Raw genomic sequence first — 26,686 nt, 5'->3', positions numbered from 1 at the left:
CATTACTTTGATCTACGAGTTCCTTCACCCCTGGGCACTATAATTAAGTGCTTTAAACACTGTCAATGTTTCTACAGCGAAACTCAGTGTATTGATTATTTTTGTACGTGGAATGCACCACAATGCAAACATAAATATATATATTTTTTCTTTAGGTGTTTGATATTGCACAACCTAGCCCCAAGGAGCACCAGAAAAGTTTGCATACACCAGTTTTGTGGCAACATGAGCGTCTCAGACATGTGGAACACACTGTGTGCGTGTGCACAATTTGCTGTATATAGAAGTGTGTGTGTGAGTGTGTCTGCGTGTGTGTGTGTGTGTGTGTGTGTGTGTGTGTGTGTGCGTGTGTGTGTGTGTCATGTATTGTGAACAGTACTCACAAAAAATATTACGCACATCTCTGAACTCCCTCTAATAAAGGTAGGGTATAACTCCTATTAAGCAACAATGATTTTTAGAGGAGCCAAACATCTTAGAGCAAAAACTTATTTCTGAGAACTTTTTTTATTGTTATTTTCTGTGTTATTTCTTTTAACATAAATACAATACATGAAGAAACACAATAACTTAAAGCACAAATAATTAATTACTGATAACAGAATGATATACTTAACAATTTATTTGGACACCCTAAGATGTCCAAATATAGCTACCCACCCATAAGGCATACCAATCAAACATACGCCATTCTCTCTCATACCAAACACAGACATCAATAAAATTGAGTACCTAGTTTTCAAGATTGATCATATATACTGCGCTGATAAAAAGTGGATACAATTGGATTTTCTTAAATATCATAAGCAGCAATTACATAAATCTTCTGCTGTAATATACAGTCCTAAATCAAATCATACATATTCTTTTCTTGTTCCACCACTTGAAAAGAGGTAACACGTTTCGGTGAATCACCGAGGATGAGGTGGCACCTTCCTCAGGGGGAAGTAGGACACACCACCGATGTAAAAAACCAGGATAGTGGGTTAGCAATCCAGTGTAAAGCTAGTTGGTAGATCAGATTCGGGGCATTCGAGAAATATAACTATGCACCGATAATCCACATATATGTTCTGAAGAGATTATAATTGCCTCTCAGATGGGGATTTCAATGGACAATAATATGACATAGAGGCGATGAAAAAAACATATGAGGGAAAAGCTGTGCATCCGTTAAGGAAACTAGTTCAAGAGGTGTGACTTTGAGGCAGGGTTAGCGTGGGGCAGGGCTGGTGGCACAGGGGGAGAAGTGGTGGGCACACTCTAAGTGCACATGATGGTTTGTCCGCCCGTCTTCGGCCAGCCAAACAGTCATGCACACTTTGCATGCTCCCCACCAGGCTGTAATGCACAGCCTGGAGGGGGAACATGCACAGGCTCCCTGTCCCCATCCGAGCACCGAATCATGGCACTTAGACCAATCACAAAGCTGCATTGCAGCGTTCTGATTGGCTTAGGGGAGCCTGTGTGCTTCCTGCTTCTAAAATTCGCCGGAGAAGCGGAGAGACCACAGCGGCTGTGAGGTGGTAAGTGGCTTTTTTCAAAATGTTGTTCCCGCCGTCACCCTCCCAGCCCCGTTCCCAGCCAGCCGCTACTGGTAAGGGCATCGGACCCGCCCTGTTTAGAGCAAACGGTCTTATGACCTTTTTTCTGTCCATCACCACCATCTGCAACACAGTACCGCAGGTCTGTTGGTGATCTCTAGATATGGAGGGTGGCATCCTAGCCAGTGGGACTAAGGTAATGGCCTCCTCCAGGCTGATGGATGGCGGAACATCAGTCATAATAACACAAAAACGGGAGGAGAGGGTCCAAGGTAAAGAGTTTAAAGACCTGCAAGGAAAATATCCCCTATTCAAATATGTTAAACACACTAGAAAATCCTTGAGTCTGTGCTAACATGAAAGATAGTAGAAGATGACGGACTATTGTCTCACAAAAAACTCCACGTGGGAGAGCTCCCTTTCAGGACGAATACCCTCACCCAACATAGGTGGCATGCTTCATCATATGGGTTTCTCCTCTTAATGGGAAAGCCTAGTCCCACTAAGGGCTACAACCTCCTCAATGTGAGGAGGGAGCTCAGGGATGTTTTAAGGTGTTTTTACACTTCCCAGGATGCTAAAATCCCATAGATGGTTGCTGGTGTAGTTAGGGTGCAGCGCCCAAAGAAAATGTGAGTTAAAGAATGGTGAGATTAAAACTACATAGTGGGGGCAAAACAAAGCACTTTATTCACTTGCTCGCACTGGTAGGATTAAAAACAGTGCAGCGAGCAGTATGGATGTGAACCGCTCGATATCAAATAAGGGTCGACATGTTTCAGCCTATGTGATCTAAACAGGTATCCAGGCTTTCATCAGGGCCAGAGTGTTTAAAGCTGCTGCTGTGTACGAGTGAAAAATACGAACATTAGAAAATCGATCATAAAACCAAACCAGTAATCCGATGTGACTCCGGTCACAGCTTATGATCCGCGACGGGGTAACGACGGATAGAGCGGTGCCCCTTTCCCTGAGCTGTTGCCAGGTTGAGGTGAGGCCGCATATCCCTACCATTGGGTAGATCCAGTAGAATCCGTATAAAGTCACATCGGATTACTAGTTTGGTTTTATGATCTATTTTTCACTCGTACACAGCAGCAGCAGCAATTTGGGGCAGAGAAAACATGCAGTTGACTTAGAAATGTATTTTTCATTCACTATGGACATTTCATTGCAAGATTGTGTATTTTTTTATTTCATATGTGTCCGCTCCTAATTTTATTAAAATAGATTTCTCACCATCAGTTAAAAGAACTGTCACAAATGGGCACATTGAAAAAGCTTCCTGCTCCATTGGAATGTATTTCTTTTTCTATCTCGCTGACTCCCTCACTCACTACCCTTTTCCTACTGGCTCCCTCACTTACTTTCCTTTTATCTCTGCACGTACTTTCCATCACTTACTCGTCTCGCCTCCCTCACACACTCGCAAACTAATTGACAGCTGTCTCAAATTCACAATAATATCTACGCAAGTCCTCCCATTAAGCTTGCCTGGGGTGAGAGAGGTGTTTTAACAAGGTAGAGGAGTGTGCTGTGTATTAGAGCACTACATTTCACTTTTGTGAATGCAAACACATTTGGCATCTGGGCCATCTTTAATGCACGGCACCATGCTAATTTGACTTTTTATGAGATATATTTCTTTGTGAGTGAGGTTAATGCCTCATAAATGAATATCGCTTTTTGTCAAAGCTAATGTATTCATCCAACAATAACCGTTTTGATTTTGGGGGTCAGAATTACAGGAGCAGCAATACCCTGTCAATGCATCCATGTTGCCAAAACACAAACATGGGAAGCTACATTCCCCGTTGCGCATAACAATAGCCTTACATGCACTGTTGCTTAACAATTTACCTGCTTAACAATTCCAGTGAATAGCAGCATATGCAGCATATGCTCTGCAACGCTGTGCTAGCACAGGACTGAGGCACAGCAAGTATCGTCTTAGACAACATTTGTCAATCATTCCTATAGGAAATTACTAAAGAATGGTCCCCATGCCAGTGCAGTGCGCCTAGCCACTAGTCATAGTTTATTTGAAGCTCACAAGCCTTAAGCTACTTTTCTGCTTTGCGCAGCTGCTTGATTGAGTTTCTTTTTAACATGTGGGACAGGCGTCCCTGTGTATATTTAAGCTCCTCCGTTCAAAAGCGCTCACTGCTGCTGAAGCAGCTTTCGGACACAGGTGGGGGGGGGGGAAGCATGGAAGCCTAAGAGAAATAACAGTGGGTCCTTGTTTGGTAGCCGAAGAAGCCTGGGCCGGTCAAGAAAAGGGCTAGCGGAAACATACCTGCGCGGCTTCTCATGGCCTTGTAAGTACGGCCCCTTTTCACGCATCACCTTACATGAAAGGAGCGTTGAATGGGTGTTGCTGTGGGCATTCCACTGCAACACCCATTGCTTTTTGACGTTGCCCCAGATTTTCAAGGATCTGTAAATCTGAGGAAGTGCCAAAAATGAACGCTATTGAAATACAGGCGTTATAGTGGCAGAATGCTATGAAAAACGTATATTTCTCCTCATTTTTTGCTCTCACTATGTGTGCTGCATTCTGTAGCACACATAGAAGGAGCAAATTGCCTTTAATGCTAGTTTATGTGGAGAAAGGTGCAGGCGTGCAACACCCATTGGACTCAAAGGGCTTCACCCCCCCCCCCCCCCCCCCCCCGTCGTGTGTGGCAGCCCGGGATGAGACAGGTTCCCGGGCACACACACAGCCGCACCCGAGCACTTCACAGGTCTTTAAAAGACCATCTGCATGTTAATGAGGCCTCGCTGTTGTTTCACCCCTTCTAAGAGCCCCTGCAGCTCCACTCTGCCTATTGCTTAAAGATTCAGCTCCCCCCCCTGAAATCAGCTCCACTCTGCCTATTGCTTTAAGATTCAGCCCCCCCCCAAAAAAATTCTTAGCGCCCCCGCTTATTTGGCTCTAGTTGTGCCTCTGTGAAGGTCTCCCTTCCTGCACGTAAACCATCATCCCTGCTACTCACGGACCCTTGCACATGGTGCAAGGGTGTCTGAGTTCGTGCTACGCAGCTTTTCTAGCACCGGCGCAAGGGAAAACACAGAGGTGCGCCGTAATCCTGTGAATACGGCGCATCCCTGTGCTTTTGAAATGATGCAGCGCCACGCTGCACCATTTCTTTGTAAATATGCTTACCCATACCTGCGAGATGGGCTCTCGGCTTTAAAGTATGCTTCTCTGTTTGTAATTAATGGTACAATTAGTTAATAAGTAGGTCTCCAAGTATTCCATATAGTACTGATTATCAGATATTAATACAGGCACAAAACTGTTGATTTCCTTTTTTGTATTTTTTTTTAAATGCCGAAACATTGGAAATGGGTTTGCCTTTGTAGTGGCTTGCAACGCTCTTAACCATAACTGCCATCTCAGCATGCGGAGTTAAAATCACTTAATTTAAGACATTGCCTAATTAAGGTTCCATAGCTGTAAATGTGTACATTTGCCTGTACTACAGTGCTACCGATGTCAGTATTGTTGATTTTTTTTAATGGCAATCATAGTCCTCAAACCTAATGGCATTGAGGGGTATGTATGTGTGCGCTCACGCAAACGTGATCACATTTATCCTTTAAATACACTGGAAATATGGGGGCATATTTACAAGCAGTCGATAAAAAATTACCGCCGCTTTTGCGGCCGTTTTTGGACGAAAAGCGCAGATAATTTTATCGCCTAATTAGCAAGGCCACGCTAACGCGTGAAACCTTGCTTTAGCGTCAGGATTCCTAACGCCCAGCTTTGCATCTCTAATGAGATGCAAAGTGGGCGTTCCTGACCTAACATGACAGGAGAAATGTCGGCAAGCGACATTTCTCCTATCATCAAGCCCCACGCTATGAAGCATAGCGTCAGGAAAAGTAGCGATAACCCCTGCTATCGCTACTTTCCTTGCGCCTGCTTCAGGGCTGACTTAGCCATGATATCCTATGGAAGGTGGCCACATTGCGTGAGATTATCGCTGGGTTTCCAGCGATAATCTCACGTTAGGCAGTTAGGGTGAGGATTTTTATCGCTGAGGAGATAAGCGTTGCTAATAGCACGCTATCGCAGCGATAAAAATCCACGTTTCCTGGCGATAATTATCCTCACGCTAAGAGCGCTGAGCAATAATTATCGCCGGGTGTCGCTGATATGCCCCTTAGTACTTGCTATTTCTTTTATTTCAAAGACACAATGAATAATTATGGAAAAATATTACCGGTAATTAGTGGAACAGTAAATATTGATGAATGCAGCCAGAGATGTTGCAAAAAAACATAAATACCATAAAACGGTGTAGCCTATTTTTAATATAAATCAATCTGGGACACCTGAAGTGTCTTAGTCACCACTTGAGTAAGCTTGCAAACCGACTCTTTTTAAGAGGCTTTTGGCGCTAAGAGTCAAGTGGCTGTAACCTGCCAACTCTCTAGGTAGATGGAAAGAAACATTTTCTCGAGATCTGAAGGAGAGACTCGAGACTTCAATTTTTTTTTTATTTGCACCAGCAGAGGAGATGGAGCTGCTTAAGAGGAACATACCTGCGACCAGGTCGGTGATATTAATTTGACAAAAAAATAGGGGAGACTTGTTTAAATAAACAAACTTTACAAACTTACCCATTTTGGACTGTGAGAGAGTGCTCTATACTAAACATAAAATTAAATCGCAGCATCCTTTTGACTTGAAGTGAAAGAATGTGAGGAGAGTGGGACAAGGGGATACGGTGGAATGACCAAGCTGAAGATTTCAGCCATAGGAGATCTGCATCTGAAAATTGGTTCGCCCATTTTACTTAACTGTGTGATCCTGAACAAAAATGAGTTGTCTCCGTTATTGGGAGTGTCTTTGTGCGATTTAGTTTGTATAATGTTATATACAAAAACATGTATTGAGAGACCCATCTGAGATCCAATAACCTGCAAAAGACCTAAGCGCATGCCCAGAAGGGAGCCTGTGGGACACATGAGTAAAAGGCTGGCAGTGGTGTTGCTGCATGGGTTATAGTTGGATAGTTCTATCCACTGTATTTGTTTGAGCGGATTCTTTTCACCTAATATTAGGAGAACAAGAACATTGTCTGTAGATTTTATGTTGGACAAAGGTTCATATTAAAGGATTGGCTTGTTTATTTTATTCTCCTCACATTGGTGTCAGGATAAAATTGGAGGCATTGTTTCATTGGGGCAACTTGAGAATGATTCCAAATATCTTTCATGATCAAAGTTTGTCACAAAGCTCTTATTGCTCATAGTTGTGAGAGGTCAGGGCAGCTGGAAATTCCTTTGACAAAAATTTAAATGAACAAGTAGAGTTTCAGGATTTAACAAACTCGATGCATTTTGCTGTTTCTAAGAATCACAACAATTAGTAGATAAGAGCCATCCCAGTGGTTGTGCAGACAGTTTTATCTCACTCCATTGACTTCCTTCTGCTTATTTCAGCCAACATACTGCTGGTGAAGTTCACAAGTGCACAGCTGGCTCTGATGACGTCTTCGCTGAACAGTGCCAAAGCCTGCCACATGAATCCAAAATCGGTGACAAAGGTCAGTTGAGAAAGGCTCTGAAACCCAAGACTGTTTCTAAAACTAAGTAATGAATGGCAGCTTTATGAATAATAAATGAATGATTGCTTTGCTATATGAATTCACCCCCACAAGAAGATGGCATGGAACTGAGAAGGAGGACAATTGTACGCTGAGGGTGGTGTTGCAGGGCCAGAGATTGGATGCAGGACCTGAATGTGGATGTGGTGAGACGGTGGGTGGGTTTGAGAGACTTGATCTGCAGCGAGAGGGAGGAAAGCATGAGAGGAAACACCGAGAGCAAGGATGGGGTAGATAATGATGTAGCCTTCAGAAAGCGTATGACCAAACACTGGTTTATGTTTTGTGATGCTTACACTTATGCAATTATGTTTTTAATTTTGACGCTTGCAAAATTGCTGCTTCTAAAAATCTGGATTGGCGTCTATAATTTTCTGCCTTGGAGCCAATGTTTCCTTCAGTAAAACCTTAGTCTGAATCTCTGCATTTTTTAAATTATAGTTAAGACATAATATGGTGTAGAGCCCACTTGAAACCTGATTACAGAATCTAAGATTTCCTGGATGGGTGGATAGGAGCACGAAAAGTGGAACAACATTAGATGGAACACTGTACAGCTTTTGAGATGGGAATGTCGTTTGTGTGTTGTATGTATGTAACCCCCTGCCCTGAGTGCCCGACTGCAAGTGTATTTGGTATCCTGACATTTATTTTCACCATAGAATCATGCTAACCTAGCTTGAGTGCAGAGGCTTAGGCCGGTCCCTGTCAGAATCTCACCTGATTTTCCACGTGAGCGGGAGGAGGTCACGATGCAAGGTCCCAACCTCCTTATCAACTGAGATGGCCCAATGAAATCCAAAGCCAATCCCACCGATGGGGTAGAGGGGGAGGGATTAGAGAAAGAAAATGTGAGCGTCCGCTGATGACTGCGCTGCAGGAGTTACGCCTATTAAGTTCCGTCTAAGGCTTTTCCTGTTGTAATAGAAACAAGAATGTATTTAGAAAAGGCACCTAAAGATAGGTCCCTATCTCTTTCTGAGATGCATGTCTATATATTCTTGTGCCAGTTGGAACCTCCTCTTCTGTCTACAGTGGTGATAACAAGGTCAACTGGCCCTGTCACATATCTAAGGGTGAAAGACAGATAGACTGATATGTAGGAATCAGCATAACCATTATGCGCCCTGAGTTATTGAATACACCTTATAATGCCATACCTCTTACAATCTTTACATCTTCAAAACATAGGCTTATTGCTATATGGCTAAGTACAAAGTATAAACAAGGGAACACATTATATATGATCTAAATGCATTACATCATGCGTTTAGTTTCTTGCCATCTCATGACATCAAAACAAAAAGAACAAAAAAATCAACAAGCCTGTTAACTGATTAGTTATGCTTAGAGTTCCATGAGAAATTGTGTGAAACAAAACCCAGTCCTCAAATTTCACTGGTGTTGGTTGTAATGTTTGTGTCTCCCACAGATGAAAGCAAGCACAAGATTTCTTCAGGACACAAGAGTGTTACATTTCAGGCACAAGTCAGATAAGTATTGCTTTTGTAGTCTTTAACAGGAATCAAGAAGCGCACTAGCACGTTACCAAATTGGTGTCAGTTGCGACTTAGATGCTTTGCTTTGTTTTTCTTAAATTTTTGAGGTGCGTCAGCAAGAGATCCAAGTTTGAGGAGCAGAGCAGGGATCACCAGGAAATTCAGAAACTGGTGCCCCAGGACGAAATCCACTCGAGGGCAGATGCTAACAGAAGACGCTGAGAACCGTGAGGAATAACCGGAAGTCAGGTAAGAGACGTGACGGCAGGAAGCTGCAGGCCGGAACAACTGGAACAGCAAGCAGCTTTGGGCCACAAAAGGGGGTGCAGCACAGACCACCAACCAGCTTGTTAAGTGTGAAAAAGGCTGCTTTATTGAAGACAGGTGCATCTCACAAACAAATTCCTTGTCCTGTGTCGTACAAAACTAAACCTCACTAAATATTTTCCTCCTGCCATACCCCCCATCCCCTCCCCTAAAGTTTTCCCCCTAGCAACCATTTATAAACCCCCAAATCTGTCCTCCTTGCTGCCCCGTTAAACTTGTAACTCCTTATCATTTTCTAACATAACTATCTATGTAACCTTCCTATGCTACTTCCCCTTCCTGTGTGCTCCGGGAGTGGCATTTTCCGACCAATAAACTGTAACTGTAACAAATCTACCAACTATTACCCAGAAAAAACGCCACTCAGAAAATTCTGGCCCCAGACTTTTCTGACCCCCCCAACTAGGGACCCCGTTGTTTCGGATACCTGCGGATGTCCAAAGCCCTATCCAGAACCTCCTTAATCTGTATTATAGACAACTCCAAACCATAACGGGACAAATGCACCCCATCTTCTCTGAAAAATGGACCGCAGCATAACTCAGCTCCGGATGTTCCACTCTCCCAATGCCTTCCCTGTCACAAATATCCACACGTCCCGGTTGACCTTTCTCCTGGCCTTCTATCGCTGCTGGCCTTTCTGCCCCTCTCCACTGCCTCCTGGGTATGAACCCCGACCAGATAACATAACAACCTGACCACTGCCGCTTAAACTCCAAAAGGTCCATCTTCATCTGTTTTAACAGGGTCAAACCTTTACACTGAACCAGGTCATTCTCCCCCAAATGGATAATCAACACATCTGGACAAATCCCACCTCTGATCTCCCTATTTAACGTTGGAAACAACTCATGTCACCTCATACTCCCTTTCCCGTTCCAAGAACACTGAAACAACTGAGAATCTAATCCGAGATTCAAACCGTTCCCCTTTGTCAACTTCGAAATGTTCCGCCCATTTGACCAAAGAGTGTCCTACAATGCAGATGGATAATTCCGCCGCAGCAGTCCCCGCCACAGTACCTGAAAAGACACATATATGAGGAAGGAAATGAACATTATGCGTCTCCTTCTCCAAAGCCTCTCAACCGAATATACGTCCTGAAGCAATCGGACTTCAATGCCCTAAGCGCATAATCTCCTCGCCGGCCCAACTTCTCCTAGCTGCGTCTGTGGCTGCCCCTATGCGGAAAGAATGCATTCCAAACTGTTGAGGATCCTCCCCCATGCATTGGAGGGCTCGCCTAAAGACCCAAAGCAGCTGAGGGGCCCTCACCCTGTCGCCCTCTTTACGCTGGAAAACCTTCTTGTCACCCCGCACCAACCCCCTGGCCATGACCCCCCCATGCCGCCAGACACACTGTCTTGTCCCCCACCGGTCCCATGACCACCCACTTCCCCACTCCCCACTGGTTGGTTTTGAATCGCTTGAGCCGCACTGCCACCGCGTCGACCCGCAGGTCCACGTCCCCTCACTGCACCCCTTGGGCCCCCCTCGCACCCAGCAGCTTCGAAACCCAAAAAGACCCGAAGTACATCCAAGACCTTAGTGTGGAAAACAAAACCACTTCTTCCACATTGCGGCATATTTGCAGCATAAGCCGTATCAGGCCGGCCAGTATTCCGACCGACAATGGCATTCTCTGCTGAGACCTGCCCCTTGTCCGCCTCCATGACTAGCCCATGTAACCTCTGCCACTATGACCGAGACAAAGCGTCCGCAATGTCATTGTCCCCTCCCGGCACATGTCTGGCCTGAAACAAGATATCATGCTCCAAACATCTCAACACAAAACCCGCAACAACTTAAGAACTTGTGCGTCCCTGGCTGATTGTTTGTTCACCACCTGAACGACGGACATATTGTCCACTTTAAAGATCACTTTTTTATGTGTGAATTTTGGTGCCCAGACTTTCACGGCCACTACCCATGGAAAGAGCTCTAGAAAGGCAATACTCATCCTCCCATTCTTCCAGTGTGGTGGCCATTCTTCTGCGCACCACCTTCCTTGCCAGTAGAGCCCAAAGCCTCCTGCCCCTGCCGCATCCGAGGAGATCGTGACATCTCATTCCCATTCTATTGGGGTTGCCATTGGGATGCCGTTGAAATGTTGCAGAAAGGTGCCCCACATGCGCAACTCCTCTGTAGTGCCGGCCGACAGGCGCATATGATTGTGAGGCAGTGTCATACCGGCCAAAGACATCCCAAAACTCCTGCAAAATGTTCGACCTGCTCGCACCACCTGGCAAGCAAAATTGAGGTGTCCTATCCAGACCTGTACCTCCCTGACTGTCCCCTTCTTTTTGGATAGCAGACCGTCAATCAACATCAGCATGTGACATTTTTTGTCCTTTGCTAAACGGGCTTCCATTGCCCCCGAATCCAGTACAACACCAAGAATGACAACACTGTACTGGGACCTTGTGTCTTCTCTGGCGCCAGGGGCACACCCAGGTAGCCCATGAGCTCTTTAAAACTTGCCAGCTGCTGCTGACAGTCCACAGAACCGGGCAGTCCCACCAGGAAAAAGTCATCCAGGTAGTGTGTCACCGTCTCTTTACCAGTGTGCCATGAGAAAACCCACTGCAGGAAGGTACTAACTCGCTCAAAGAATGCACAATATATGGAACAGACCATTGGCAGTGCCTAGTCCCCGAAAATAGACCCCTCGAACTAACTGGATGCCCAACAGCTGATTCTCCTCCAGGCGTACTGGAAGCAATCTAAATGTCGACTTTATGTCACACTTTGCCATGAGCGCCCCCCCCCCCCCACTGTGGCAACCATATGTCGTGCTACATCTACCGAGGAGTAAGACACGTACGACAGCTCGGCCGCTATGAAGTCATTAACGTACGCCCGTCCGTCCCCACGCCAATTGGGGAATTAATCAGGTCCCGAATGGGCCTGATACTGAAAGGACCTGCCATTCGCCCGTCCTGCACTTCTTTGAACAACTTTGCCCACCCTACTGGACCATGTGTCTTTGCAGATGTCAAATTCTCAGCCCACCTAACGGCCCACGGACACTTGTAGACCAGCCTGAAACCCTCCTGAAAACCCCACCGTAAAAGTTCTGCATCTTCGGTCCGTGGATACGACGCCAGAAACTCCCCCAGACAGTCCAGTTTAATGGGCTTATGAGCCTTTGCCCACAGTCCCTTGTCCCCCCCACCCCCTGCTGCATGCTGCGATGCCACTAACCTCTACGGGGTGTTTCCTGCACACTTCGGGAATTCGTGTCGAAACTTGCAGTATTGTCTGGAGCACGAGCCCTTGTTGAAATCCCAGCACGCTCCCAGTGGGCCCTCAGTGCTGTTGCCTGTAACCCCACCCCCGTGGGTGGGGCAGTTCAGAAAGGGGGCGCGGTGCAAGGGGGAGCCCGCTAGCCGTGTATATTGTCTTCCCGAACTCCCCCCCCTATAGTCTGTTGGTAAAGGTCTGAATCTATGTCCGCCCAGTTAGCCTCCGGAACCCAGGCCAAACGCACCCGAAACTCCTCGTCGTAATACGACCACGCTTACGCTCCATACGTGACTTGCGCTCGTCTAATCATGTCCATGTATTTAAACAATGCGGCGGACCTGTCGGGGTGCTTCTCACAGAATACACTGGCGAAAATCAGAAAGGCCGCCGACCAATTCTCAATGGTCACGGGCACCCGTGGCCTATTAGCCAGCCCCAACTCTTCCCCTTTGGACCCTTCTTTCGCCGTAAGCTCCCTGTGCAGCAGCTTCAGCATGTCCACGTATTCGCTCTTCCAGATTTTCTCTTTGGTGGCCAACGTAAGGTGGGCCCCCAAGGGCTTAGAAATCCCCATATGCGACAACTTCTTCACTGTGATATTGTGACTCTCCTTCCCCTCCGCCTTGGACACCTCCGTCCCCATACCTGTATCTTTGACATACGTGTCCATCCACAAGGCACCTCCCCCTCCTCCCCCGCGCATCCATACCCACCGACACCTTGCCCCGCGGTTCCTCACCTGTCGTTCTCCCGTCCACCCTCCTCCTCGCTGTGTCCCGCCAGTCCCCAACCTCCTGCGTGCTCTTGTGCCTTACCTGGCGTCAAGGTCTGTGTCCTGACCGGATCCCGCCACCTAACCAGTTGTAGAGGGGGGGCCACCACGCTATCCATCTTGTTCCGGCACTCCGGACTTTTCGGTAAAAGACTGAACACCTCATTAGTGACATCCCCCCTCCCTTCAGCCTGCCCATCCTCGTCTCCTAGTATTTCCCCTTCTTCAAAGCTCTCCTCATCATAATCCAATAGCAACGGGCCGTCCTCCGCGGACTCCAGCCTGCACAAACGTGCTCATTCCCCGCCTGTGCGGCTGGGCAATAGGCCATCCTCCATGGACTCCAGCCTGCTCAAACCCGCTCGCACCCTGCAAGTGCGTAGTAGCACCCATAAATCAACGCTCCCTTGCCGCTGCCCTTCGCGCTTGCCCTTTTTGGTCCCGTGTTGAATTCCACAAAACCTGTGCCTGCTCCCTTGAAGCCGCATCGACCCACCGGGGTTGTGGCACCGGAGACTGTTCATCCCCCTTCTGTGCACCACCTCTGCCATGTCCCTCGTTGGAGCCTGGCCGCCCGCATGAGGCAGAGCCGGCCCATCCGCTCGGTAGGGTGGAGCTGCATGCAACTCTCCTGAGTACCGCACCTGCCGCCCCTGCCAGAGAAAAGTGGAGTACGACATTCCAGGGTTAGTCCTGACCCCTGACCTTACAACCTCCGAATACCCGTGCCCACTTTCGCCCGCTACCCGCCCCAGGCCCGATGCCCCAGACGAATGCCCCCGCCACAGTACCCCCCTACCCCCAGTCCAGCCCCCCGACAGAAATGCCCCAACCCCCGTCTATACCCCCCATGCCCTCCTCCTCCCCGTCGATCCACTCCAACGAATCCACCACCCTCTTGCCCGCGCAGCCTGCCCAAGCACTCCCCCCCACTGCCACTACCCACCTCCCCATCCCCGAGCCCCCCCACCCCTCCCTCTCCGACTACCGTTGCCTGAGCCCTTCCAGGGCCCGCTCCAGCCACCCCCCAATTGCCAGGGACGGCATCGGTCCCCACCACAGACCCCCCCCCCTGTTCTGCTACGTTCCAGAAACCGCCCGATCCCTCCCTCACCCCCTCCCCTCCCCGCTACCCGACCTGTCGCGTGGCCCCCGTTTGCCACCTGCCCCCGCCTGAATTCGAGAGCGGGCCACGGATGGTTCTCCCCAGAGGCTTATCTAACACTAGTACAGCCAGTGTAGTAGCAACAGGGTCCTGGCTTCAGAGGGCTCTCTGGACCTAAATTATGAGTGTATTTTCCCACCAAACTGTAAGTAGCCGAGCATTTTTCTTGTTTGTACGAAGGGCGATAGAACCCTCCCCATGCCTCTAGGTCTCCCAACCAGCGCTGGCATTTATGAGCACAGGCCTCGGGCTTCTGAGAAGAGCATCAGCCACTGGCACTTCTTCTTTTACAAATGAAGCACTCGGTTTTAGTGTTAAACCATCGGTTTTAGTTGGTGGGCCTCGGAGCTGTGACCTGTCCCCCCCACGTGCCGCCTTATCGCGCGCGGCTGTCTCAGCAGTGCGGCCGCCCCCCAAACCCGGTATTGCGCCATCTCCAGGCCCACGGTGGCGAGCACGCAATCACCGCCACCGCGACCCCGCTTGCTGCCCGCCGAGGCGACCTCACCTCAATCGCGGGCCACAGCATATCTGTGCGGCCCGCTGCTGCCAAGAGGCACAAAGCCTCCCGCAACCGCGGATCATCTGCCATCTGTAACTCCGGAACCTGCCTCAAACAGCACACGAGCAGCTCGCCTAAAATCCACGAAGCGCTCCGCCGACCAGCAAATCCACAAAACCGCTAATGCCCCAAAAGTCTACAGAATTTTCCTGCCCTAGCTGCCCCAGGACCGGCTGTCGTGTCACCACCACCGAAATGGTGGCTGGCTACACAAAATGGCCGGTTATGTACTCCCCCAGCCCCAAACCAGCCCAAGTGCAGCCCAACAAGCCCAATTGGGCTCTGGCTGCACTCCCGGCCCAAAACCCCCTGGGGAGGCAGGCGTCCCGTTGGTCGGCCAACCCCCCCAAAGCCCTATCCTGCTAATCTGTGTGCCTCTTATTGTCTGCATGCTCCGCCCTCTCCATCGCACATGAGAGTCTGCTCAGGCATGGGCATGCCTGACAGTCTCTGACTATGTGAGGTTGTGGACCTGTCCTGTGATTTGGAGAGGCACACCTAGCATGCCTTCTTAGCGGTCTGAGGACTGCTGTCCCTCTCCCGGGTATAACATAAAGCAGTGATGGCTGCACTCAGTGTTTTTGAGATTTGTAGTGTTATCAGTCCATTTTATCTGGGTTATGAGCGTGTGTGTACAGCCCTGCTTATGTAAAGTTCAGCTGTTATGTGTTTACGTACGCAGAACCTTGTGCTTGCATTCCGTGTGTATATCACGTGGAGTGCACATGTAGCATGTCTGCATTGGAAAGACTTCACGTGTGAGTTTCCAAGGGGCTGCGGATTCGTTTTTTTTTTAGCACTGCCATTTGGTTGATTGCAGAGGTGAAGGGTGAGACTGCAGATACTGCGGTGTTAGATGAGTACGTTTCTTTTTTAGACTGACCTTTTGCTTATACCTGATTACTGTTCCAGTGAGGCTGATGACAGCCAGGTGCAGAAACCTCACTCTTCACTTTACCTGTGTTATGGGTCCTTACCTGTTATGAGAAGCATCACTCTATGCAAAGAGTGTCTGGAGAATAGCCTAAGTAAGACAAAAGAGAAGAGAACCACCCCAAATTGGTTCTTGAAGTTGAAAAGTGTGGATCCACTTCCCCTGTCTAAAAAATGTGTATAAAAGTGGAACCCAAACCACCCCACTTTGTTCCAGTTCCAAGTACTTCATGACCATGAAGGGAGTGCTCCGCTGAGTACTTGAAGGACTGCTGTGTGCCACAGCTGGTGCCTCCCTGACAGCCAGTCTCCCAGAGGTAATATGCCTAAATATGGCATTTTATGCTGGTGGAATCTTTGGCCAGAGTCACAAAGGGCCTCTGCACTCATTGAGAGGGGGGGCGGTCCCGCACTCATGGCGGGACCTCCACTCTGCCATTACTCATTGCGGAGGTCTCGCCACGAGTGCGGGGACCCTCCCACGAGCGCAGGCCCCCTGCTATGACTGTAGGCCTTCCCCCATGGCCCTTTGTGAATCGGACCCTGAGAGTCTGACTACTGCCTGCAAGTTTGTATGCCTGCTGTGAGAGGGACTGCCTGCCTGGTTCGGCACGAAGAGGAAATGTCCAGGAGGAGATGCTCAGTAGGTCACAGGGGCCTAAGGAAATCCAAAGTTACTACCTGAAAACGAAGCCAGGAGCTATCTGTGCTACAAAGTGTTGCCCTGATCTCTCAGACAAGGTTCTTGGCAGGAACCGCTTAAAACCTTTGTAAGTGGATCATCCTGATTGGGGCTACAACTGACTGTGTCGGCCAGGTCAGAGGTTCAACTTCCTGCATCAGTCTGGTTGGGGCTGCAATTGCCTGGATTGGTCCAATTGACACTACAACTGTTGTGGTGATTACACTCGCCTGAACGGGGCTACAACTGTCATGATGCCTGCTCTGGTCACTGCACCAACCCTGTCAGGGCTTGTACTTGAGTTGGCTGAGTAGCCCAGTCAGGGCTAACTCCCGTGCCATGGGTGGACAGAGTCACAGCATCCGGGTGCGCTCTTGCACATAAGCCCCAGGGTCGCTGCTCACCACTGAGTTGAGCTCAGTGGCTGCCTGTACGGAGACACAGACCACATCTGGCCTCCTTGGTGGCCCCTATGACTGTTGTTTATCATTGCAGCCTTCCTCCTGTGGGAGGGCGGCAAGGCCACTAGATTGAATCAAGAGGGGCATGTGACACTGAACGCTTTACCCACTACACCACCAGGAGAACCTTGAGAAATATGAAGTGTGTGTGCATTTGACCTATGGGGTAATTGACACTGCATCTGAGCCTGACTCATTCTATTGCCCTAACTGATGGGGTGGGAGGCGAGCTACCAAGGGGTCACCCAGGTGGAATTAGCAGAAGGGGAGGTAACGGATGAAGCTCCATAGGGGAGATTTGTAACCAGAATCTCTGCTATGTATACTTGATTGAATTGTGCAGTATTTAGTACTGCTGTGTGAAATAAAAGTACTTTATTTCTAATAGACAAGCTCTGGATTGAACAGTGAAGTTAATGTGTCTGTTGGTTGATTGTTGAGTTCTGAATGTATGCATGCCCATACTATCTCCCGTAGAAGCCCGTGACTGCTTGCCTTTGCCTCCCTGAGGGTCCAGTATGGAAAGAGCTCAGTTTCCAGAGCCATAGTGGGCAAGACTCCAGGACACCAATAGCAAGCAGCCTCGGCCACCATAGTTGGGGACCAGTAACTCCTGTCTGTCCTGGGGAGTCCACTGAACAGGGTTTTAAAAAACTGTTTAATTACTTTAACAATGTTTGCCATTTGAAACACAAAGAGATCCTGTAGTTTGCCAGTATAGCACGATTTTGGCCAAGTATTAAAGCTTTGGGAAGAACCAAGGTCTCCAAGTTACAAGATCAGCAACTTAGCCAATGGACCAAACCTCCACCCTTATTTACACTGCTCTTCCTTGTTCAAAGTGCCCTGTTTTTTTGGGTCCATCACACTTGTCCTACAAACCAGATTAGCCAACATGCTCTTGTGTCTTCCCATGCTCCTTTTTAGCAGCTTGACTCTTCACCTGCTACATTAGCCACATATCTTTCAAATTGAACAAGTCATAGAGACTCTACAGGAAGAGGCAAGTAAAACCGGGCTGAAAGTGGGCAAGCAGGCCGTTCTACAGGGAAATAGATATGGTGTGTTTCTTTTCGAAATGCCTGCCTCTTTGCCCTGCCAACATTGCATAGGGCACACATTGCCTTATTTGCATTATTATTTTCTCTGATTGGTATTTTTTTAAACCAATTTAGTGAAACATTTGTTTCCCGGATGTTGGTTTCTTTGCAAAATAATCACCTGTTAATTAAATAGAAAAGTAATGTTAGAAGATAAAGGGATGTGCTCTCTGAAAATTCATTACAGCAACACAGGGAAAAAATTAAAACGTTGCCTTTTTTACATTCCAATTAAGATTTTAGTGGCAGTCTCCTTCCCTCTTTCGCCACCAAGTAGTTTACACCTGTATTAACCGAAATAAACATTGGGTTTGGTTTGATTTAATTTGAAGTATCTAACCTTTGTAAAGATGTGTTCTGGTTCAGGAGAAACACAGCTGCAAGTAAGGTTTTCATCTTTATCCTTTATCTTTTGACCTATTTTAGGATTTCTGACCGTCACTAAGGAGCTGGATGGTGCCATCGGAGGGCTGAAGAGCCCTACACTCTCTTAACCGCAATCTATCGTCAGTCGATAGACACAAGCCAGAAAGCAAAGACCCGAGACTCCCACTTAACTTGAAGAACCGTAAAACACCCCTTACATCTGTAGTATCTTTTAGGTGCTTAAGATTATTTACACATTTTTTTCACATGGATTACAAGATATTGTAAGTTTCTTGAACTATGCAGTTTTTCCAGGAGCTGCTACCCCTGCATCAACAAAGGAGACAAGATACAGATGAGTCTTTTAAGACTTGGCCATAAAGAGTGTAAAGACATTATTCTATTTTTCTGCTTCCCTTCCTACACAACTGTTTGCTAACTGCCTGAGCCAGCAGGCAGGACCAGAAAAAGGCTTTATCACTATGTGTGTTTGATGTTCTCTATATGAAACATCACTTCTTGCAGGTGAGTTCCACCTCTTATAAGCTTCCATCAGGCAGGAAGCTGGGCTGGTTGCTTCCCATTTATGGATGGTTTTGTTTTGTTTTTGACTGTTTTCCGTTCTTGGAAGGGTGTTCCTTCATTGCAGTTTTGTTTATCAAATGATCTTCTCAAACCCTTTCTCCATCTGCTGTAGATGTAATTTAGGACTTGTTTCCAAAAATATATTGCCTGAGCCAGACTAGAACTTAGCTTCACATGGCCTGGTTCCTCCCTTGTAATGAGGCTGAATGTCAGAAGGCAAGGCCCTCACATTGTAACATCTGCAAATAAGTACTAATCTTTTATATATGCAGTAGCAAGGGCTATTATTGTCTTGCTAAGTAAGTGTAGAGATTCATGTATTCACACATACAACCTTCAGTCAGAGATCCTTAGCGAAATAGTGAATCTGCCATTTGATGGTAAAATGTCCTCATCCGTGATTTGTGAAGTGGTATGGAAGTGCAAAACAAGCATGATTACAGCTAAGCCAATTGGTGTAAAGTGTAATATCCCCACCTGTATGAAAAGGATCTTTTCTGGTCTCCCAAGTATTTGTAACCTTCAAGATTAATTACAAATCTACATAAAACAACAATAAGCATAGGTTTTGATCCACACTGCAGTTGTGAAATCCTTCAAGAATTGAGTCTCACCTCCCCATGGTGGTGGAAGAGTCTCTGGTAGTCATCTCCAGCATGTATCTCCAGTAGGAGGAAAATTGACTTCCTTTTCCAGATAATGGATTAAGATCACTCCAAACAGGTGTGGTATTCAGTAGGTATTCAGTATTTATCCTATTTTTTCTAATGAAAAGCTAATTTGTGAAACCAGTTCTGATTACCCTTTTACGTCAGTACCCACAACTTCTTCACCTTTAATGGAGTTCACCAGATTGACAAAACTAATATGATGAATGTTAGCCATAGAGGATTTTTTTAAACATCGTTTGTTTTTGTGTTTCCTTTTACACCCCTGCTCACACCGTTCTCTTTTTATGGGAGGTGGTCTGAGGGCATGGTTAGCCTGGTCCCCACGCACTCCTCTGCCCTTTCGACCTCAAAGCCTATATGCTTTCTTCAGCACTTCCTTCCCCTCACTTTGTAAAAGTCTTTCATTTTTTTCTTTGTTCAGGGGAAAAAGGTGTTTTCCTCTTCCACTTTTATTCTCCCTTTTTAACATTTTGCTGTACTTACCTTTTTTGGCCCTTCATCCAGTAGTACCATTTTCTTCTTGTCTTCCTTTCCTATCTTCTTGTATTCTCTTTCTGGGTCATGGTAGACATTATCGAGCACTCTATTTTCTGTTTAATATCTTTCTTTTTTATTATATATTTATTCTTACAAGTCCTAAAATATTATGAGTAGTATGATGAATTACAGCTACGTTTTTATGTTTCTGTTTATACCAGATGAGGATAAAAATATAGTAGTTCTTTTCCACAAAAACCTTTGAATTTTCTTGGAAAAGGTATTTAATCATTATAAGATTCATCAAAGATGGAGATTTGGCCGCTAATGTTGTCAGGCTGGTGTTCTCCATATTGGGCTTTTTGTCACAGTGATGGATTACTTCAATAGCATCAAGAAATGACACTCCCCAAATATTGGTTCGTTCCCTACTTCATTCCCTCGAACATTGCAAGTGTGATCTGCTGAACCCTTGGGAACAGAAGCAATCATACTAGTTTCAGGACTGGAGCTTTATTCTTGATACATTTGTGACTAAGGGGCATATGTACCATCCCCTAAGACCACTGGAGCGTCACTTTTTTTGACTCTCCGGTGGCGTTGCTCTCTACCCCATATTTACAAGGTGGTGTTCAGGCACTTAGCGTGGCTTAATGCCACATTGTAAATATGCCCCGTACCGCAGCTGTCCTCTGCAGCAAAGGGGCAGGCAATGGGTGTTGTTGTGGGCATTCCACCGCAACACCCATTGCTTTTTTGACGCTGCCCCAGATTTACAAGGCTGGGGCAGCACCAAAAACTAAGGTCAGGTAAAACCTGGTCTTAGGACGGCGATACGAGGAGAAATTATTAATTTCCCCTCATATTTTGCTCTTTCTGTGTGTGCTGCATTCTGCCAAAACCAAAAGTCTAAGTTTACGACTTTGGTATTCACAAAGGTAAGTTACTAGTGGTATCTTTATGTCTGCAGTCGGGCCGGAATCTCTGCCCCGAGTGCGGAGATTCCACTCCAGGTGCGGAGTCCATGCTTTGCCTCCTCCAAACACCCCACTCTGCATTCCCCTCAAATATTATATGCTGTCCTACAAACTTCCATGTCAGAAGATACAAGTAAGTGTGGCAGTTGCTGGCACACATGTAAAGGTTGGTGCTCACATGCATGGAAGGATACTCGTTTATGGAGGGCTCCCAATTTTGTTTTTAAACGATACAATCCTTTTTATAAGCCTTATGCAGTGCTGCCTGCCAGATAAGACAGCTCCCAACCTTTTAGTGATGGAATAAGAGTATCATATTCAACACTAAGGTGAGATTGTCTTTTTTGTTTATTTTTCTTCATCCTTTTGCTTTATTTTTATGTGAAAACCACCCACTTATAAAAATGTCACAATTTTCCAACTAAGCATTTGGGGAAATAAATGTATCGTTAATTTCACCGAGTTTTGTGTGATGCATTGTTTCCCTGGGTTTTCTTAACTTCTGCTGCTGCAAACAGATTTTCTTCCCATCTTTCCTGTGTGTTATTTGGAGTGTACCTTGAGAAAGCACTGTTGTGCCTTCCAGTCCCAGGAAGACACAGAAGCCTCTCGGCCATGGGTCACTTTAGTGGGAATTATCACAAGAGAGTAAAGAAGCTTCAAACTGAAGTTGTGAAATGGGTACCTCACCTGTCCCTTGGCTGCAACAACAATAAAATTAACCCTCTATGTGAATATGCCGCGGTGTATGCACACCATAGAAGAGTATTATCTCTAAAATGAGAGATTTAGACAAGATCAGCAAAAACTTCAGCACACTTCAATTAACTGATTTCACATTGTGCAAAGCGGCTTTAATCTTAGAGGCACCAGCCCCCCCATTCAATGTTTATATGAGCCCGTTAGCGGAGATTGTGCTTCCTTTTGGGGTGCATATAGTGACCTACGCTGACGACACTCAACTTGTCGTGGCACTTAACCATTCTGACAATTTCTCTCTTGGCCTCCAAACTTTTTTTGGAAGAGGTAGCCAAGTGGATGAACCACTCTTATTTGAAGTTGAATGGATAAGACAGAGATGATGCTCCTAGGAAATTCTTCCCTTTTTAAAGCAGAAGTAATGTGGCCAGCCTGTCTGGGCTCCGTTCCTGACCCCAAGACCCAGATGAAAAGCCTAGGCATCTGGCTTGATCAAGATCTGAGCTTTAAGGTTCAGGCGCGGAACCTTGCTGCTCCCTGCTTTGGCATCCTAAGGATGCTTCGCAAAGTCCTCCCACTTCTGGCCTTCCGGGCAAGAAGGCTCATGGTCCAGGTCCTCATTCTTTTGCGCCTTTATTTAGGAGCCCCATGTGTCACCATCTCAAAACTCCAGACGGTGCAAAACTGCAGATCCAGGACACTTCTTGGGATCCCAAACTGTCAATTTGCAAAACCAGCCTTGAAATCTCTCCACTGGCTCCCCGTCAAGGAGAGAGTTAATTTTAAGGCCATGTGTATTGTCCACAAGACTCTAGCAGGGAAGGGACCGTCCATCATCCGCTCCATTGTCCGGCCTTTCCTTGCGAACAGACGCCTGCGTTCGGGCGATCTGCGTCTTGTTGTAGTTCCCAGGATTAATAAGGCTAGAAGTGGGGGCCTGCTGTTTTCTTACAATGCCGCCAGGTTGTGGAATACTCTTTGACTCCACTTATGTAAGGAGCCCAACTATCTGGCCTTTCATAAATTGCTCAAAACTTGGCTCTTCCTTTAGTATGGTTGTGGTGTCTAATGTTTGACCGCTGTCAGTGCTGGGATGCCCACGGGTAGCTCCGCTCTTAATAAATGCTTCTTTCATTTCCTTTCATTTAATTTCCTAAGCTGATGAGTTTATGCTTCTGAATGAGATGAATGTTTTTTTGGCCAGGGCTGGACAGGCCTTTTATTCCACTGGGCATTTCCCCTGTGGGTCAGAGTCCTTGGAGGCCAGTTTTTGGGGCATGGGGTTGCTCCTGGTGCCTCTGTCAATTTCCACAGTTCCCCAAGGGTAATTGTAGCAGACACGCTGAGGCTTTAAGAGAGAGAGGAGAGAAAGAGATCAGAGGGGGAAAAGAGAGAGAGGACAGAAGGAGAGAGAAAGAGAATGGTTGTTTTAAAGAGAGAGAGATTGTGTGAGGAGATTAAGAGAGCAGGGGGGGTGAGCATTTCTACAAGGGCTGCTTTTGGGTCCCCAGTCCGGCCCTGCTTTAGGTAATGTTTGCTGCTACTCTGGAGCTGCATCTGTCCTTTGCCAGTGTTCTGTCCATACTGAGACTGATTACAAATTAGGGAAAGCAACACATTTCGAAAAAGTGTCCATCCTGGGGACTTTTTAGATAAGCTGCCAAGTAAAAGTTTTCAATTTTAAAGTGGTGTGTTCATCCTGTTTTACTGTATTCTCACTATATGCTAAGAGCAATGTAAATCCTTTTGACTGTGTCTGTCGTACCAACCAACTTTAAATAACACCTTTTCTGAAGACAAAGTTGGACTGTTCCTCCAAACTGTCTCTGCATAGGTTATCTCATGAGCTCACTAATGATCTTTCTATGTTGCTAGTTCTTTTTGTGAAAGCGTCTCTTCCTATTTTTAGAAGTACCCTTAACATTTACTGACCTCTAGTGCCCCTTCCATGTTATTCTCTGCCTCTTGTCCCTTCCGCTGATCTTTGCTCCACAGCCATTGCCACTGTCCTGCCCCTGACCAACAGCACTTTCTCTTTCCTATTAGTGCCCTGCTCATCTCTTACCTGCTGCTATTTAATATCATTATGCTGCCTCTCTCTACAGGCCATGCTTGCTCACCACAAGAGTCCTGGCCTACACTGCTGGGCTCCTCTGCTCATCCATCAGTGGCCCTCCCATCTCTGTAGGTCTGTCCGGCTTCCCAATTTCAGAGGTGTCTTTCTGACCATTGTCTGACACAGCTGTCCAGCCTGCATCCCACCCTAACTAGAACAATTCAATACCCCTTTCCAATGAATCGCACTATCACCCGCTCCACACACCATTCACACACACACACATCTCAACAATAGTGGAGATGTACATTCAAAAGGTATACTGTGCATCATTCTGCATCAGACTGACCAGGTATTGTCTGTTACACTCAATTGTTTTCAGCTGCATGTATACATTTAAAAAGTGCACTTAGTGCATGATAAATGTTGAGGTTCCTTAACTTATTTCAAACCTCACAAAAAGCTCCAGAACGTGTGTTCAGTTTTTAATCATTGTCATGGTGGAGACTGAGGGCTAAGACCTAAAAATCAGAAATTTCCCAGAATGCATTTTCTACTTTCGGTACTTACTTTTATGTCATTGCAGATTCCGTAGCTCCTCGCTTTGTCTGTGAAAATTCTTCTGCTCTGGTAGTCATGTAGGTTTGTTGTTTAACAATTATAATTTTGCATCTTTGCTGCCTTCTCTGTGATTCTTCCGTGCACTGGTCTCTCGATTGCCTGCAGGGAACATATGTAGCTCTGGAAGTACGTTTTACCACGCCCCAATGCACACTAAAGCAGAAGCTACCTCCATCCCGTCTGCAACCGATTAACATTTTCTCTTAAGGTTCATAATCATTTCAGAAGAAGTTACTGGCATGTTGTTGATGGTTTGTGCTGTGCTTGTGGCACCACACCACCAACAATGTGTGCACTGCCCATAATAGTATCTTGACTTCCCACTTGTCAAGATAAAAAGCACTGGCAAACAACGTGTGGTCGGTACCACTAGAATGTATTCTTTTTTGGCCAATTTCTATGAGATCTTGGCTTTTGTATATTGATTGATGTATTCCTACCATAAGAAGTGGACCCAACGTCTTCTCTGCTTATTTTGATGGGTATCTATGAGAATATATTCCTTAAGAGAACCAATATTTTTGGAACTTAAATTCTCCTAATCCAATCAGGACTGAGAGCCTTCTGATGCCAGTGCTGAGAAACGGTACCTCTTTTTTACATGCTTCCAGTGTGTTGTTTAGCTTGTGGTCTGCTAATGTCACTGTTGGTACCAGTGTGCCATCCACAACGCTGAGTGAAGAAGAAGCAATTGAGGTGCATTTATAGCCAATTTAGAGTATCACGTGTCCGTGAACACTACAGGTAGCTAAGTAAGGCAGTCAATGTACTGGACATGTCAGTGGCAACTTTAATACACGTAGTGAAGTACATTATATGTCAAAGGAGGCCGGATATTGTGATGTAGCTCATATTAGCCCTCAGATCAGATGTGAAGGGGTTGCTTGTCTTTCCATCAGTAACAAATTCCAAAGATGGACAATTTGTGTTGTCACCTGTCCTCTTTTTTGATTGACAGTACCCACTTGTTAACAAAATGTTGTCATTGCATCTATTCTCTCCTTATATGTATCCAGCTTAGCCTATGTTGTTCATTGGAATTGTATGCCACTATGAGAAGGTAGTGGACAAAATGTGTATGGCATCTCATTGTTTTATTGTCTAGTTCAGTGGTTCTTTACCTCTGGGCCGGGGACTCCTGGGGGTCTGCGAACCCTGCTCAGGGGGTCAGCAACTGCATAGAAAATTAAATAATATTAACAGATTACTGACGTTCACACAACTAAAGAAAAATGTACAATAACATTTTTAAAACATTCTGTAAATGTGCAGGAATTTGAAATCGGAGGCTAAAAATTAAGTTAGTAAGCTCAGATTGAGTCATGGAAACAGTGTAAGTGCATCAACAATACAGTATGGACAATTAGTGACCTCAGTTGAATTCAGAAGACCTCCAACCGTCCCATTAACATTTAGATTTTGTTATATTTGCTTGTGAATGAAATAAAATATTTCATCATTTGTATATTTGTTTGGTGAATGCTTGTTTCTGTATTTTCAAAATATTATTTTGAGGTTCAAATTATCAAAAATGTTAAGGCCCGGGTCCTTGATTTTCCTGGAATCCAATAATGATTCAGTGGGGGTCTCCAGGTTCCAGTAATGATTAAGTGTGGTCCACAGAAGTCAAAAGGTTAAGAAACACAGGTCAAGTTAGTTTCTAGACCAGCAGTTCTTAACATGGCATCCTTGGATCTGTGGGAGTCCACGATGTCTACTCAGAAGTCGACGACTGTTTGTAAAATTAAATAATACCAGCAAATTAATAAAGTCAATAAACATCAATAAACAATGCAAATGTAAAATTGAGCATTCACTCTTTAAATGTGAAGGAATTTAAAATTGGTGGCTAAAAATTAAGTTGGTATCCTTAATTTTATTTGCTGGAGCAGTTACAACAGGCAGAATCTAGGATGGGCAGATGGTTATTTTAACTGAAGTACTCGTTATGCCGACAAAAACAGAGCATGCATTATGAACAAAAAAGACAAAGTGACATGCTAAAGTCTAATATATTGCCTAGTCTTTTAGAAATAAAGCCAATTTTTGAAAAGCCCCCATCTTCCCATTAAAATGTATAAATTCGTCTTTTGTATATTTTTTGATAAAATGAAATTAAAATAAAATATTTAATAATGTCTTTATTTGTTTGATGTATACTTGTTTCTATATTGTGCATTGTTTTGAGGTTCAAATCATAGAACTTGTTTAGGTGGGGTCCCTGGCTTCCAGTAGTGATTCAGTAGGTGTCCGCAAAAGTCAAAAGGGTAAGAACCCACTGCCCCCAACATCCCCACACGTGCCTGGAAACAGCGCTTGGAT

The 26,686-nt window shown here is 45.9% G+C and overlaps 1 long non-coding RNA gene across 1 annotated transcript in view; it reads left to right on the top strand.

The window, feature by feature from the left end:
- LOC146822889 (uncharacterized) overlaps positions 1 to 21,446 on the top strand; it is a 382,498-nt gene extending 361,052 nt beyond the window's left edge. The window contains exons 6-8 of the long non-coding RNA XR_014962092.1: positions 7,002 to 7,105; positions 8,598 to 8,913; positions 18,339 to 21,446. This is a non-coding gene — a long non-coding RNA (uncharacterized LOC146822889). The remainder of the gene's footprint in view (positions 1 to 7,001; positions 7,106 to 8,597; positions 8,914 to 18,338) is intronic.
- Positions 21,447 to 26,686: the final 5,240 nt, after the last annotated feature.

The sequence above is a fragment of the Triturus cristatus genome, chromosome 5_2 (assembly GCF_964204655.1).
Source record: "Triturus cristatus chromosome 5_2, aTriCri1.1, whole genome shotgun sequence".
Classification (NCBI taxonomy): domain Eukaryota; kingdom Metazoa; phylum Chordata; class Amphibia; order Caudata; family Salamandridae; genus Triturus; species Triturus cristatus.
The sequence above is the reverse complement of the archived record's forward strand: the minus strand, read 5'-3'. Positions and strand labels throughout refer to the sequence as shown.